This window comes from Sciurus carolinensis, chromosome 13, assembly GCF_902686445.1.
Source record: "Sciurus carolinensis chromosome 13, mSciCar1.2, whole genome shotgun sequence".
NCBI lineage: Eukaryota > Metazoa > Chordata > Mammalia > Rodentia > Sciuridae > Sciurus > Sciurus carolinensis.
In genome coordinates, this window is record NC_062225.1 from 72,769,373 (window position 1) to 72,785,900 (window position 16,528).

Here is a 16,528-nt window from a genome sequence, read left to right on the forward strand (position 1 = left end):
TGCAGCAGAGTTGTGAGGCAGAGCCTTATCTCAGGTAAGGCGGGGCTTTTCCTAAAGCTAATTTTTTCCTCTTTTGCCATGACGAGCATGACCAAATTCTCAAGTTCAATGAGGGGCAAAGGAATATTAGAAAATAAAGGTTTGTGAACACAGATTTTGAAGATTAAGCTGAGATCAGATGGAACTCTGTTCTCTGATGGAAATGCAGATCTAAAGAGTTATGTCAGCAACGTTTATATATGTATGTAAGCATTAAAGAAAAACTGAGAGAGCTTTTAACTGTCCTCTCAATAACTTTTAGAAATACATTTAACAAATTTTATATATACCCTATTGATGACAGGTCCTATAATAGAACATTAAATGATAGGTTTACCATTACAGACAAGTTTAATTTGGAGAATAGCAGCTTGATAAATTTTCTGCTTTAAAGGCTTGTATACCTGGAAAATATGAACACGCTTAATATACAAAGAATAATGTTTTTAAGTATGTTACTCCATGGAATAACTTTGTAAATTAATTAGATGTCTCTAACAAACACATTTGAGCAATCCCATACATGTCTACTTTAATTCACTCATTTTATTGTAAAAAAACCAAGATATCAGACAAGTGTAAAAAAAAAAACAAGGGCTGGGGAGATAGCTCAGCTGGTAGAGTGCTTGTCTTACAAGCACAAGGCCCTGAGTTCAATCCCCAGTACCGCAAAAAAAAAAAAAAAAAAAAAACAAGATATCAGACAAGTGTAAACACTATTTGCCATCTCTTTCCTGTTGAAGAAAAGTCCTAGAAAAATTGATGTTAGACATTTTATAAACATTAATATTTTATTAGTGTGACCACCTAGAGACTTGTGAGTTAATTTTAAAGACATTTTACTTCTATTAGTTTACCCAATTTAAATTGAACCTCTTTAAATCACATGAATTAAAAATATTTGGATCCATTTTTAAAATTTTAATTTTTATGCGTACTTATATTTAACACAAAAGCAAAGGCCTTGTAATGTTTATCTCCACTGCAATGTAACAGATGTTCAAAAATAACTCTAGAGTTGGATAAAAAGAACTGATCAAAAATCATTAACCTAGGTATGTAGGATCAAAATTGTGAGCTCAAAAATATAGCATTTAAGAAAAACAAAAGTCCTAAAAGAAAAATGATAATGGTCATTAATTATAGCATTAGAAAATGAGATGGAGAGAAGAGGTGAAAGGAAGAAAAGTATTCTGAGTTGTAACCCAGGAGAAATTTAAAATGGACACTTTTTTTTTCCCCTTGGGTTTAAAACTGTTCTCCCACTGCGCCTTCCTCCATTTACATTTCAAAGTAAGCCTTGACTGAGATCTGAATCCGAAAGGGGCTAAAATGTTCCAGCAGAAATTTGATGCTTAGGTCCTTTTAATTTAGGTTTGGATGCAGAAAATTGTCAAACAATTATCTCCCACTACTTGTGGGAAATGGGGTTGCTTATATTATATGGGGAGCAGGGGAAGACAGAGAAGCAGGGTCTGGAGGCGCTTGAGCCTGCAGGAAGAGCCAAGAAGCAAGAAAGAAGAGACTTGAAGATAAGGAATCCCTTTCCATCTGCCCGCTCACTCACGGAAGCTGTGTGCCATTACACGAATGGATTTTGATGACTTTAAGTATTGGGGGTCGGACGAAGTGTTCTCAGGGTGGAATCTGCCAGATTGGAGGACCCAGATACCATGGTGGGGACTGATACAGCCAAGTCTGTGGCCAGGGTGTCCCGAGGCCAGAGTACTGGGCTGGAGATGAGGGGCAGCACATTGATTGTGTCATCACACAAGTACCAATGTGTGCTGGGCAAAAGCCAAGAAGAGTTGAGGACCTGATATCAGGGTTTTCGAGTGCGAATGCGAGCGTGAGATGAGCCTCAACCCTGAGAGAATCTCCACCATAAAATCAGGAATCCACCTGGCAGATAAGACCAACTATAGGGGACAGCTGTAACTATAAAAGTTGTGGCTGGGGGTTCCCCCACCCCTCAGCCACCTTGAGGGTATAAATCAGCCTAGGGGAACCAGCCTAGAGGACTCACCAACCTGAAGTCCAGTGATAAATGCAGAGCAGAGTGTCTGGGCAGAATGGAAGGTGGAGCCGTGTCGGGGGCAGTGGGGCTCAGATGGGGTTCCACTCACTTAAGAGACAGTGGAAGATCCCATCCCAAGTCACGGCACCACTGTAAGGAAATCCCACGGAACCACGCCGGACACGGGAAATCACATAAGGGAGTTTATTAAGCAAACAGAGTGTGTCCCTGCAGGGTAAGAAAGAAAATGAGAGGAAAAGAGAAAGGAAAGAGAAAGGGTGCACGCTAGAGAGAGTGTGAAAGCCAGGAGGATAGAGAAAAGTGAGGAGGACAGACAGAAGAATGGGAAAAGATGGCGGGAAAGCTATGGTAACGGTTGAATTCCACCGGGCTAACAGGGGACCAATATCGGAGAAGGATACTTGCAAGCTGACTGATGAACCAATAACTAGCTAGGATGTTCACAGATTGACAAGTGGTTGGCAGGCAGGGAAAATGACTGCACCTGATGGGTGGGGGAGCAGCTTTATACATTACAACCATCATGCTCATGATCATGATCATCATCGATTATATATAGCAGCAGTGTCTCCATTCAACCAATATCTATTAAGCTAAGCACCTACTCTATGCCCATAACTTTCCTGGGCTTTTGGAATATAGCAGTGAACAGAACAAATCCTTATCCTACACAGGTTGAATATCTCTTATATGAAATGCTTGGAACCAGAAGTGTTTCAGATTAAAGTTTTGGGGACTTCTGGAATATCTGCATAAACATGAGATATCCAGGTATGGGGAACACAGGTTTAAATATGAAACTCACTTATGTTTCACATCTGTTTCTTTATGCATAATACACTATTTTGAATAATTCTGTGCATGAAGTAAAATTTGTGCACACTGAACATCAGAAAGCAAAGTTATCAGGATCAAGGCCACCAATGTGGACAATCTTGAAGCCAGAATTAAGGACAGGTAGTTAGTGTAGAAATAGGGGATCAGGTCAAATTGAGGAAATGAAGCCATGAAGCCATCTGCCTCTGGAAGTTAGAGACTGCCCCTGGAAGAATGGATCTCCAGAGCTCATTGATTACCAAATTTGCCTGCCTTTATCAAGGACTGCAAGCATGGAGTTGCTAATTAATGTCCCCTGGGCCCTTATCTGCCTGAATCACCTTGGCCCTCCCCCTGCCCATGGCTTCTCACTTAATGCAAAACCAGGCCTAGTCACATAGGCAGGAAGGAGAGATAAGGGGGGAGAGAACTGGAGAACAAAAGAGACTTTAACCTATAAAAGATGTAGGGTAGGCTCACTTCTTGGGACTTTAGAACATCAGCCATGGCCCCCTTCTTCCTGCCGGGAGAAGTCTGTATTATTACCTTTAAATAGAACCTGCTTAATATGCTTGTCTTGGTGTGCTTCTCTAGTGTTCAATCTTCAACATTAGAAGGAGCAGAACTCATCACCGTTAAATGGTGGTATCAATCTGATGCGTTTCAGATTTTTGGAACATTTCAGATTTGAGGTTTTTTGGATTAGGGATGCTTAACCTGTATTGTAATAGAAATATACTGAACAAAAAAATTTAGACTTGGATGAAGGATAAACCCATGAAAACAATGATATCCAAAAGTTTTCCCTATTGAGATTTATTGCTTCATCTTGCCAGAACAGCACTCCACTTTTTGGGAAACAGCTCCCTCATCACTCACTCGAGCATGTCATTAGAAGCTGTCAATCATGAGTATTGCACCAGGTTTACAGGCATGAGCTGGTAAAACAGTTTGGACCAATCACAAATTCCAGGAGCCCCTTGGCTATAGTTGGTTGGTCTAGGAAAAGTCAGATGACCCAAGCTGATCTGATCAGAAAGTTTCCACATCATTTTCCCTTATGTTTTAAAAAATTAATTTAAAAATTAAATACATAAATTATACCTGGATATGTTGTCATTGAAAAGTGTCAAAGGCCTGAGGATATAGCTCAGTGGTAGAGCACCTGTCTAGCATGTGTGAAGCCCCAAGTTCTATTCCCAGCACTGAAAATAATTAAAGAAAAAAAATGAAAATGACAGTTTGCTTCAATCCCAACACCTTAAATTTACCTGTCTGGAGGAAACCAAGATAATGTGAATTTAGACCTTTGTGTGTAAGGAATCCCACGGAAACCACGCCAGACACGGGAAATCACGTAAGGGACTTTATTAAGCAAACAAAGTGTCTCCCTGCAGGGTAAGAGAGAAAATGAGAGGAAAAGAGAAACGAAAGAGAAAGGGCGCACACTAGAGAGAATGGAAAGCAAGGAGGAGAAAGAAAGCAAGTCAGGGGGAGAGAAAAGTTGGCAGTGAAGCTATCTTTAAGAATCCCACTGGGCTAACAGGGGACAAATAACGGAGGATACTTGCAAGCTGACTGATGAACCCCAATAGCTAGCTAGGATGTTCACAGACTGACAGTAGTTGGGGGGCGGGGAGAATGCCTGCAATGGAAAGGGCGGGGGAGCAGCTTTGTATATTACATTCCCCCGTTTCTGTTTTTATAAGAAAATCTTTTGTTCTCCAGATCTTTCCTGCCTTATCTCTCCTTCCTGCCTAAGTGACTGGGGCTGGTTTTGCAGGTGAGATGTAAAAAGTCCATTCTCCCAGGGGCAGTGTTCATCTTCCAGACTTCCAGAGGCAGATGGTTTTCATGGACTTCATTTCCTCAATTTAACTGATCCCCAATTTCTACACTAACTGCTTGTACCCAATTCTGGCTTAACTCCTTTACTGCTGTAGGGAAAGGGGGCGATGACCGCTCTAGCTTCTTCGAGCTGGAAGGGGGCAGCGTGGGGCAAGCAGTTTGGAGTTCCCTTTTTAGAAATCAGGTTAATCGAGGGGTCCATGGTAGAAGTCTGGTTGGGGAAGAGCAGGTTGTAAAGGAATGTGGGGGTGGGTGCTTCTATGAGAGAAGAACAAAAAGACATGAGTACTGAAATGAGAGTAATAAAATATAAATGTTGCAGAATCTGGAACTTGCCAATGAATATCATGAAGATGACAGAAGCCAATAATTCCTCACCAGGGGGTATTAGAACTGAGTTGTTCCCATAACAAGGCCTAGCAAAGGTTGGAGAGGACAAGGCCTTTATTTGGGAACTTGAACATTGTCTAGGTTATCAGGAATGTAAACACAACAGTTAATAGAGATACTAGCAAACATAGATTAAGCCTACTTGTGTCTGTAGGCCTTAAACTGACTAAAAAGTTCTGACTGTGGCAGTTTCTCTTGATAGTTATCAGGCACATTTGCCTAAGAATCTCTCTTTTGTAGCTTTTAGTCTTTATTCTAGTGGGCTAACACAAGTGTACATCTTAAGTTACGATTAAATATTATTTCTTTTAAATGCCCAAGAATGGCTATATTTTGGTTTTAACTGTTTTGCTAGGTGTTTAAGATCAAGCTGGTCAAAGTGACCTGTTCCTGTCTGTTAAAGAGTCAGCTGAGTTCACACAGGGGTCACTCATAGAGAACTTAAGAGCAGCTTCATAGCTCCATTAGTACCATTGGTTAGGCAGGGTCTTCTCGATGAGTTAGCTCCCCTTGAAAGCACCAGAGATGTCTCCCTTTTTCCTTGACCATTACACTCTTTCTTAAATGTTATTTTAAGAAATTTACATATATTGATTCCTGAGTCTATATGAACATTAGTTAACACAATTTAATAGTATATCTAAAACATGAATTAAAGAAAGGCTGAGAGAGCTTTTAACTTTCCTTTCGTGTGGCAAAGTGGCAAAATGCTTTCACAATATTAACCTTTAAACAAATCAGGCTTTCACTAACATTTAGAAATACATTTACATTAAAATTTCTTTTATCTCAGTGTAACAAATTTTACATATACCTTATTGATGACAAGTCCTATAATAGAATATTAAATGATGAGTTTAAAATTACCATTACAGACAAGTTAGCAGCTTGATACATTTTCTGCTTTAAAGGCTTGTATACCTGGAAAATATGAACACATTTAATATACAAAGAATAATATTTTTAAGTATGTTATTCCATGGAATAACTTTATAAATTAATCAGATGTTTCTAACAAACACACATTTGAGTAATCCCATACATGTCGACTCTAATTCACTCATCTTACTGTAAAAAAAAACAAGATGTCAGATAAGTGTAAAAAAAAACCAAGATGTCAGACAAGTGTACCAACAGTATTTGCCGTCTCTTTCCTGTGGAAGAAAAGTCCTAGAAAAATTGATGTTAGACATTTTATAAACATCAACATTTAATGAGTTTAACCACCTAGAGACTTGTGAGTGAATTTTAAAGACATTTTGCTTCTATTAGTTTACCCAATTTATATTGAAACTTTTAAATCACGTGAATTAAAAGTATTTGGATTTTATGCACGCTTATATTTAACACAAAAGTAAAGGCCTTGTAATGCTTATCTCCATTGCAATGTAACAGATGTTCAAAATAACTCTAGAGTTGGATAAAAAGAACTGATCAAAAATCATTAACGTAGGTATGTAGGATCAAAATTGTGAGCTCAAAAATATAGCATTTAAGAAAAACAAGAGTCCTAGAAGAAAAATGATAATGACCATTAATTATAGCATGAGAAAATGGGAAAGAGAGAAGAGGTGAAAGGGAGAAAAAGTACAGCCCAGGAGAAATTTAAAATGGACACCTTTTTCCTTGGGTTTGAGACTGGTCTCCCACTGAGCATTTTGGCTTCCTCCATTTACATTCCAATGTAAGCCTTGACTCAGATCTGAAAGCAGCTAACAGGTCATACTCCTTACTGGGACAAGCCACTGATGGTTGGGTTGGTTACTCCCTCCACACCGGCATATGTGGGACCTCGTGGCAGGGGGACTAGGTGGGCTAGGCCGGGGAATGGAAGCAGATGGAGAAGCAGGGGAAGAGAAGCAGGGTCTGGAGGCGCCCGAGCCTGCAGGAAGAGCCAAGAAGCAAGAAAGAAGAGACTTGAAGATAAGGAATCCCTTTCCATCTGCCTGCTTGCTCACGGAAGCTGTGTGCCATTTGTACACAAATGAATTTTGATGGCTTTAAGTCGGGGGTCCAGGGAAGGGTTCCCAGGGCTGAATCTGCCAGATTGGAGGACCCAGATCCCATAGTGAGGACTGATATAGCCGAGTCTGTGGCCAGGGTGTACGTGCCATTTTGGATTGATTATTTAAAGGGTACTGTGGCCAAATATAAGCCAGGAGTCAGGCAAAGGGTTCCCAGGGTTGAATCTGACAGATTGAAGGACCCAGATTCCATGGTGGGGACTGATACAGCCGAGTCTGTGCCCCAGCGTCCCGAGGCCACAGAGTAGTCGACAGGAGACAAGAAGGCGGCACATAGATGGTGTCGTCACACAAACATCCATGTGGGCCAGGCAAAAGCCAAGAAGAGTTGAGGACCTGATATCAGGGTTTTCGAGTACGAGTGCGCAAGCGTGAGATGAGCCTCAACCCTGAGAGAGAATCTCCACCATAAAATCAGGAATCCACCCGGCAGATAAGACCAAATATAGGGGTTAGCTGTAACTATAAAAGTTGTGACTGGGGGTACCCCCACCCCTCAGTCACCTCGAGGGTCCCGGATAAATCGGCCTAGGGGAACCAGCCTAGAGGACTCACCAACCTGAAGTCTGGTGATGAATGCAGAGCAGAGCGTCCAGGCAGAATGGAAAGTGGGGCTGTGTCCAGGGGGCATTGGGGCTCAGATGGGGTTCCACTTGCTTAAGAGACAGTGGAAGATCCCATCCGAGTCATGGCACCAATGTAAGGAATCCCACAGAAACCACACCGGACACGGGAAATCACATAAGGGACTTTATTAAGCAAACAAAGTATCTCCCTGCAGGGTAAGAGAAAATGAGAGGAAAAGAGAAAGGAAGGAGAAAGGGCACGCACTAGAGAGAGTGGAAAGTGAGGAGAGAAAGAAAGCAAGTCAGGGGGAGAGAAAAGCAAGAGAGAAAAGCTGGTGGTGAAGCTATCTTTAAGAATCCCGCAGGGCTAATAGGGGACCAATAACGGAGAAGGATACTTGCAAGCTGACTGATGAACCAATAGCTAGCTAGGATGTTCACAGACTGACAGTAGTTGGGAAGTGGGGAAAATGCCTGCAACGGAAAGGGCGGGGGAGCAGCTTTGTACATTACACTATGCATTTGCTTTCACTTAGAAATATATGTTTGCAAGCAGGCTGGGTGGCTCAGGCCTATAATCCTAGTTATTCAGGAAACTGAGGCAGGAGGATCTCAAGTTCAAGGCCCGCCTGTGCAACATAGTGAGACCCTGCCTCAAAACAAAATAAAAAGGGCTGGCGATGTAGCTCAGTGGTAGAGTACTGGCCTAGCACAGACACAGCTTGGGGTTCAATCCTCAGTACTATAAAAAGAAAAGGAAAAAGAAAGAAAGAAAAGAAAAATATATGTTGCACGCACATATATAGAAATATCTAGTACTATTTCAAGGTTTTGATTTTGTTTTTGCTTATGTTTGAGTGAGACCATATTGTATGTATCATTCTGCAAATTACTTTTCTCATTTACCAAGATGTCTTAGGGGTTTATGTTAGTACATAACTTCATTCCTTTGAACACTTTCCACATTTTCAGAGTACAAAATATGCCTCAGTTTAAACGTGAACATTTAGGTTATTCCTAATTTTGCACTATAAATAATACTTCAAGTTACCTCCTCCAATATGTTTCCTTAGGCCCATGTGTGAGAGTTACTAGTCCGGATTTTGAGAAGTAGCATTAGTGTCCACATTTAAAGTCAGATTAGATACTGCCACACCAGAGGGCAGCTGAGACCTGAGCCCAGTCATTCCTTCCTTGCTGTCTCTCCACAGTGAGCTTATGTGAGCCAACACCTTTCGCATTGGGACCTAAGCTAATAAGAGTTGTATTTCTGCTACTTTCAGCCAAAAGATTGAATTTCTGATTAAAATGTATAGATGAGGATTGTTTCTAGATTCACACAGATTCTCTAGTCTCTCATTATTCTTCTCTCTCCTGTTCTCTCGCTTAGTCTCCTAATTTATATGTTCCTCCACCAGGAGCCAGATTCAGGGGGTTCTGCTCACCCTGAGGTCCTTTTCTGGGACAGAAGGGCAGAGCAAGAGAACAAAGTCACTGGGAATAACTAATGGAAAGAGCAGTGTGCTGACTCCCTGACGGAACCTTCCCATAGTGAACACAGTTTCAGAACCTCTCTTCAGGCCTTGTCAGACATGGCTGCAAGCAGGTCATTGCCTGATTTAAGGGGTGGCAAGTCAAGGAGCGGGGTGAGAAGGGGAGAGAGGAAGAGAACAAGAATGAAAAGATATATTGGAAGAATCTGCCCTTCTTTGTGTTTTGTTTTCTTTTGTTTTTAATTATCAGGCCCCCCAACACTGAGGGAAAACTCATTTTGTTAAAAATCTACATAGCAGTTGCAGCTTCTTAGAGACAGACTCAACATAAACACATAAACACAGGCTGTCAGTGTTCTTTTGATGGAGTGTGTGTTTACTGTTTTATTTTACTAACAAAAGAGTGAGAAGGAGGTGCTAAAGTATATCCAATCCAAAATAAAAGGGCAGCAGCTCAATACTTACCCAGTCCCACCCCATGACGTGACATCATCAGAAAACATGGAGCCTGTTTTCTGGTTGACCTAACACTGCAAGATAGAAGCTGTGGTATCTGGGCTGGGGAGATAGCTCAGTTGGTAGAGTGCTTGCCTTGCCTTGCCTGCACAAGGCCCTGGGTTCGAACCCCAGCACAGTGGGTGGCTGTGGTATCACTGATTGATGTAACTGAAGTGTTGTGGGTACAACTATTCTCAGATGTGAGCTCATTTCACTCCAAAGGAGAAACAGGATATGATCAACAGCCTTATTTCTGAAAGGAGGAGCCTGGGGAAAGAAGCTGTGTCCTTCTGAGCCCAACAGTGAGGGAGCAAAGAGAGGACTGTTTTCCCTCCAAGACCACCAGGTCTCTGTGAAGAAGACTGCTGGAGGGGGCTGGAACTGGAGCAGGGGAAGTGAGTGCCTCCTCCCAGAAGGACCTCAACCAGGCTATGAGAGGAGCAGCTACCTGTCATCATGACCCCATAAATCTTTACTTAAAGTAACCCTCTGCCCCATGTTGGGTGAGAAAAGACTGTTTTTGGAAGATTGTCAAGGGGCTGAATTACATTGGTTGGAGTCAAAACAGTCAGCTCATAAGCATGAGGTACTCACTGCTAGATTCCACAATATCTGGAATGGTGTCTGGCATGTAGCAGATGCTCAGGAAATATTTGTGGAATGAACACTTACAACGCTACCTCTGCAATTTCTGTTGCACACTCCCTTGTTTCCCCTCTCCAAAGTCTATTTTAACATTCACAGACCCTGCTGTGGTTGACCCGCTCTTGTGCTCAGCACTGAAAGCCTGGGCTTCCCCCAGGGAGCAGGAGGTCCTCAGGTTTGGTGTCCTCCTCTCAGTTACTCCAGGTTTCCTCCCCACCCATAGCACTCATAGCACCCTGTCCTGCTGCCCCAGGCAGGTCCTTATCAAGATGCAGCTGCCCACTTCACCTCTGGGACAGACAGAGATCAGATGAACCCATGGGAATTGCTGGCCTTCTGTCTATTGAAGGTAGCCAGGGCAGGGCTGTGGGTTTTCCAGCCCGATTCTTTGTTTTGTGTTGTGTTGTGTTGTTTGTTTGTCTGGTACTGGGGATTGAATCCAGGGGTGCTTAACCACTGAACTACTTCCCCAGACATTTTTATTTTTTATTTTGAGACAGGGTTTCACTAAGTTTCTGAGACTGGCTTCCAACTTGCAATCCTCATGCGTCAGTCTCCCAAGTTGCTGGGATTACAGACCTGCCACCACATTTGCTTCAGCCTGATTCTTAAAGCAGGACTTCAGCCCTGTACCCTACTTGGGAAACAGAGAAACTCCACCCAGGTCATCAATTGGCTCCTTGGAGTTCCAGCATCCTTATCACTGTCCTCTGAGTAGGGATGAAGCCTCAGCACTCACGTGTTAAGGTTTGTGACTACAGGGGAACTGTTGTCAGCCTCAGATCATGCATCATGCAACTGGAGTACCATTTCTGCTCATGGGACAAATACATGGTGAAGATTCAATGTGGTCTGATCCAATGAGGTCAGGCATGCAAACTCCCAAGCAAGCTATGTGCTGCTATTTTCTGACAGCAGACCTCTTAACAAATGAACCCCATGACCTGTACCACATAGGCCCAGGGCAGAGCTCAGCTCCCTTTTCCTCCACAGCCCTCTGACCTGGACTCCTTGGTATAAGCTCTGATTGAATGAGGACTGGAGGCTCCTGGGCCACCCACAGGGCCAGGATGTGACTCCTTGGCAGATGCTGCTGGCCAGAGAAAGAGAACCCTGATCCCCCTTGTTAGGTCACATGATCAGAGGTTACAGCTATTCACCCATCCAAGTGGTGAGCCACTGTCATGTGGAAGGCCACAGTAGCATGGGTTAGATTGATACTGATAGCTCAGTCCTTTTCCCCTATGCCAATCTAATTATGAGGACAAGGTTTTGAGAAAAAGGAAAAAGAAGCTTTATTGCTTTGATAGCAAAGTGGGCTTCTTGATGGACCCAGTGGCACAGGCCTATAATCCCAGGGGCTTGGGAGGCTGAGGCATGAGGATTGCAGTTCAAAACCAGCCTCAGCAATTTAGTAAGGCCCTAAGCAACTTAGTAAGACTCTGTCTCAAAAAAGAAAAATGGCTAGGGATTGGCTAAGTAGTTAAGCACTTCTGGGTTCAATTCCTGGTCTAAAAAAAAAATGGTGGGTTAGAGGCTATGATTCTAAATGTCAGGGGAAACAGTGGGCTTTTAAAGAGGAGGAAAAAAAAAAAGACTACACTCCAGCTGTGCCCTCTCAGGAGTTATAATTCATTTGTAGACTTGAGAGATAGTTGTTTCTGAGATCTGTAGGTGCCAGCCCCAAAGTCTGGATTTCTTCATTCCTGTGGTTTATGAGCTGAAGGACAGATAACTTGGCCGAGGACAGGAAGGTTAATCTTGCTTCCCCTGTGGTTAGGGAGAGGGACGGGGAGAAGAGAAAGGGCAAAAAAATGTCAATTTAAAAATAAGCCACAGTGGCAGAGCAGAAAGGGTTATAGTCAAAGCGTGAAGTGGACCCCTATTACTAGATGAATGCTGGAGTGAGCCAGAAACTGGAAGGCCATCAGAGACAGGTTTATCTCCCAATGTGGCCCTGAAGCCCACATAAGTCTCAGGACATGCACAAGTTAGTTATATCCATGGTCTAGCAGAGAAAAATTCCCAAGGTTCTGGTAGGCAGGAGTAGTGAGGTACCCCTTATGGGTTGCCAAGTTTAGTAAATACAAATACAGGACACACACGCAATTAGATCTGAATTTCAGATAAACATCGAATACTTTTGATATAAGTATATCCCATGGAATATTTGGGATATGCTTATATAAAAATTATTCATTGTTTATCTGAAATTCAAATTTAGCTAGGTGTCTATCCTGTGTTTTTATTGGTCTTATTGTATTTGGAAATCCTAACCCCTCCCCAATCCTCTAAGGCTAAAGAGCTCAAGGATCCCATCCCTGTCCCCAGAGCCCATAGCCATACCCCACCAGAAGTTCCAGGAACTCTCCCAAAAGGCCCCTTCCTGACTGCCTGCCTGCCTGCCAGGACTGTGTCCTCAGTTCCTGGGTGGTAATTTGTGGAGCCCAGCACTGGGTGGAGAGAAGAAAGGGAAAATGATTTCATTCTTGAGCCACCAAGAGACAAGAGTCACCTATCTCCTTTATAGGGCTTTTCATGGATGGGCAGGTGCTTTAACATTATAAAATGACCTCCCCTATTAGGAACATTGTCACAGAAGTTGCACCTGCTTTGCTCAGCTACTTGGGGTTGGTAGCCCCAGTGACCATCCCTCTACTCTGAGGCATGTTGTATCCCCTGCCTGGATACAGTCACATCTGCATGCGGATTGTATCCTACTTATCATGTCAGCCACCTTTTAAAGGGGAATAAATATATACAATTTATTCAGGGGTAACAGTCTCAGATCCTTACTTTTACCTGCCTGTGAGACACCAGCCCAGGGTCTTTCTTCCCTTCCTCCAGAAGATCTTTGGGTGCTTCCCCCTCCCATCCTGCCCCCTCTGCATTTGCCCTGCCAGACCCTGCCAGCTCATACCCCAACTGTGGAGACAGTTCCTGGCTGACCCTATTCCAGTTCCCTGCTCATACTACACCCAAGACAAGTTTTTAAAACTCATGTTGTTCCCTGCTTAAGAGCCTTCAATGGCTTCCCTTTCTTCATGAGGCAAAGGCAAAATACCTCATCAGTCTTTTGCTCCCATACAGCTATCTTTTTTTTGTCATGTCGCAGAATGGCCAGCAATGTCTCTCTTTCCCAGCCCATTATCCAACCCAATGCCTGGCAGTTCCACTGGCCAGCTCTGCCCTTTCTGTGGCATGCCTTTGCCCTTCAAGGTCCTTCACAAATCCTTTCACTAGTTCCTTTGCCTCTTGGAGCTTCCATGTCCTTCCCTGTAGAATATGGAATTTGCTGCCCAGGGTCTCAGAAGAATCAAATGAGACAAGGGATGTAAATCTATTTTGCAAACTGAAAAGGGTTTGGGAAGAGGTAAAGAATAGAATGATAAGTGATATGGGGCAGCCATGTAGAGTTCTTTATAAGCAGACCCGAGGTGCCCACAAGAAGCTCAGGAGTCAACTGTGTGAGGGCACCATGGAAATCATGCAGATTGAGCAGGGAAGTGTGGCAGAGCCAGGCAGGCCATTAGTGGAGCAACTAGAAGCTACTCACGAGGTCTGAGTCTGCATGAGAAGCCCTGAGGACTCACAGGTGGTGATGGGGGTACAGGAGGGTGGTGCTTCAGCCCCTTCCTTCCAGCTTAGCCAGGTGACTCATCTGGAGGTGCCGGTCCAAATTTCACCTCCCCTCCACTTAAGGCTGAGCTCAATGGTCCAGAGGATGTGCCCAGAGGATGGAGACAGCAGTACAGTGAGTGAGTCACAGAGCTGAGTCAGAGCCCACTCAGTCCCTTTCAGGGCTCTGACGAAGTCAGTGGAAGCAAAGCAGCATTCTTTTATCCTGTGCCCCCGCACCCCGACACTCCTCTAGATCAGTGACCTCACAATATCCTTCTTCTGACTGCCTGACTTATTTCATAGATTCATGGAAATCCTATGGGGTATCCCATGTAATGGGCTTTCTTCACACTTAGTTAACTCATTCATTCATTCATTCCATGTTTTGGTGCAAGGATAAAACCCTGGCCCTGGCCTTCAAGGAGCTCTCCACCTAGCAGAGTAAAGTTTCCATCCATGCCTCACCACTGCAGAGGAGGGGCAAGGCAGGGCCAGGGGAGAGCCTCCAACACCACCAGTATCCCAGTAAAAGGAGGAATGAAAGAGCCAGGCTGGGACACAGACCCTCAAAATGAGGATAAGCTGAGAAGTCACTGCCCCAAACATCCAGTTCTGGGACTGCCAAGTCTGGGACTCTCTACTTTCCAGTAGGGACTGAAAAAGATATTTTTATTTTGAAGGAAAAAAATATTTGTCTCCCCAGTGGGAACACAGCCTATGATGAGCCTCTATGCAGATCCAAACAACCTCCTGTTTTCTTCTTTGAATGAATGTGGTTACTTTGACACAGGTAGGCAGAGACTACACTAATGGTCACAGAACAAGTTGTAGTCTGATCTTTCCATTTTCAGAGTGATGACTAAATTTTGGCTTTTTAAAAAAAGAGATGGGGTCTAGTCATGCTGCCCAGCTGGCCTTAAATTCCTGGGTTCAAGTCATCTTCCTGCCTCAGCCTCCCAAGTAGCTGGGACTACAAGTGCACACCACCGAATATAGCTTGAATTTTGATTTTTTTTTTTTTTTGGTGCATTATTGTTGTACATAATGGTGAGATGAATTTTGACTATAAATCAATAATAGAGGGAGTCACTTGACTACAAGGAAATATACAACATCAGAGCTGGAATGATTTAGAAGCTATCTAATTCTAAACTTTCATTTTAGAAGTAAAACTCAGATTCAGAGAGGAGAAAGAAAATAGAGTTCTTTGATAATTTCCATCTATTTTCCAGTCTTTAAACAGATATAATTTTTACTACAAAGTAAACCACATACAAAAAGAATGAAAAAGGAAAACCACATTAGTCCCAATATACTAACACAACCACTGATAACATTTTACTATTATTTCTTTACAATTTCTTTTTATACAATTTTAATCATACAGTAGGCACTTTGCAACAGGGCTTCACTAATCTGCTGAGGCTGCCTCAAACTCTCACTCCTCTTGCCTCAGCCTCCCAAGTCACTGGAATTACAGGTGTACACTGCCAGGCTGGTTTTCTTTTTTTCACTTGACTTTATGTTCTAAACATTTCCATCATATTATTAGAGTTTTTATACCATCATTTTAAATGTATAATATCCAGCAAGGAGAGGGTCCTAATTTTTTTTTATGACATCTAACCATTCTTTCTCTCTTTTTTTTTTTTTTTTTGGTACTAGGTATAGAACCCAGGGGCACTTTACCACTGAGCCACATCCCCAGCCCTTTTTATTTTTTATTTTGAGGCAGGTTCTCCATTAAGTTGCTCAGGGCCATGCTAAGTTGCTGAGACTAGCCTCAAACTTGGAATCCTCCTGTCTCAACCTCAGGAGCTGCTGGAATTATGGGCGGCTTAACTATTTTCTTTTTGAAGGACATTTAAGTTATGCCCAGGGCTGGGGTTGTGGCTGAATGGTAGAGCACTTGCCTGGCATGTGTGAGACCCTGGGTTCAATCCTCAGCACCACATATAAATAAAAAAATAAAGGTCCACTGACAAAAAAAAAAAAAAAAAAAAAAAAATTTAAAAGAAGTTATGCCCAAATTTTAGGTATAAAAATACTACCTATTGGTTTTTTATTTATTTATTTCCTTAGGATAGGCTCTCATAAATGGAATTGGTATAAGGTATCAGGAATAAATATTTTAAAGTCACTCAATATATATTAACAAATTGCTTTAAGATTATACTAATTAGCAGGGCTTAGTGGCACATGCCTGTAATCCCACCAACAGGGGAGGCTGAGGCAGGAGGATCACAAGTTCCAGGCTAGCTTTGGCAACTCAGTCAGACCTTGTCTCAAAATGAAAAGAGCTGGAGCTGTAAGCTCAGCAGTAGAGCACCCCTGATTTTAATCCCCAGTACTGGGAAAAAAGTTGTACTAATTAAACTGTCACCAGCAATACAGGAGTCTATGACTATATCCTTCTCTTTCATTTTACAAGGCTTAAATAAAATAACTTCTCCATTTCAATATGTGACCAAAATGCTATGTTTATACCTTTCTGACCCCCCAGTTCTGCTGTCAAAATTATGATAATAACAATCAGGGGTGCTTTGATAT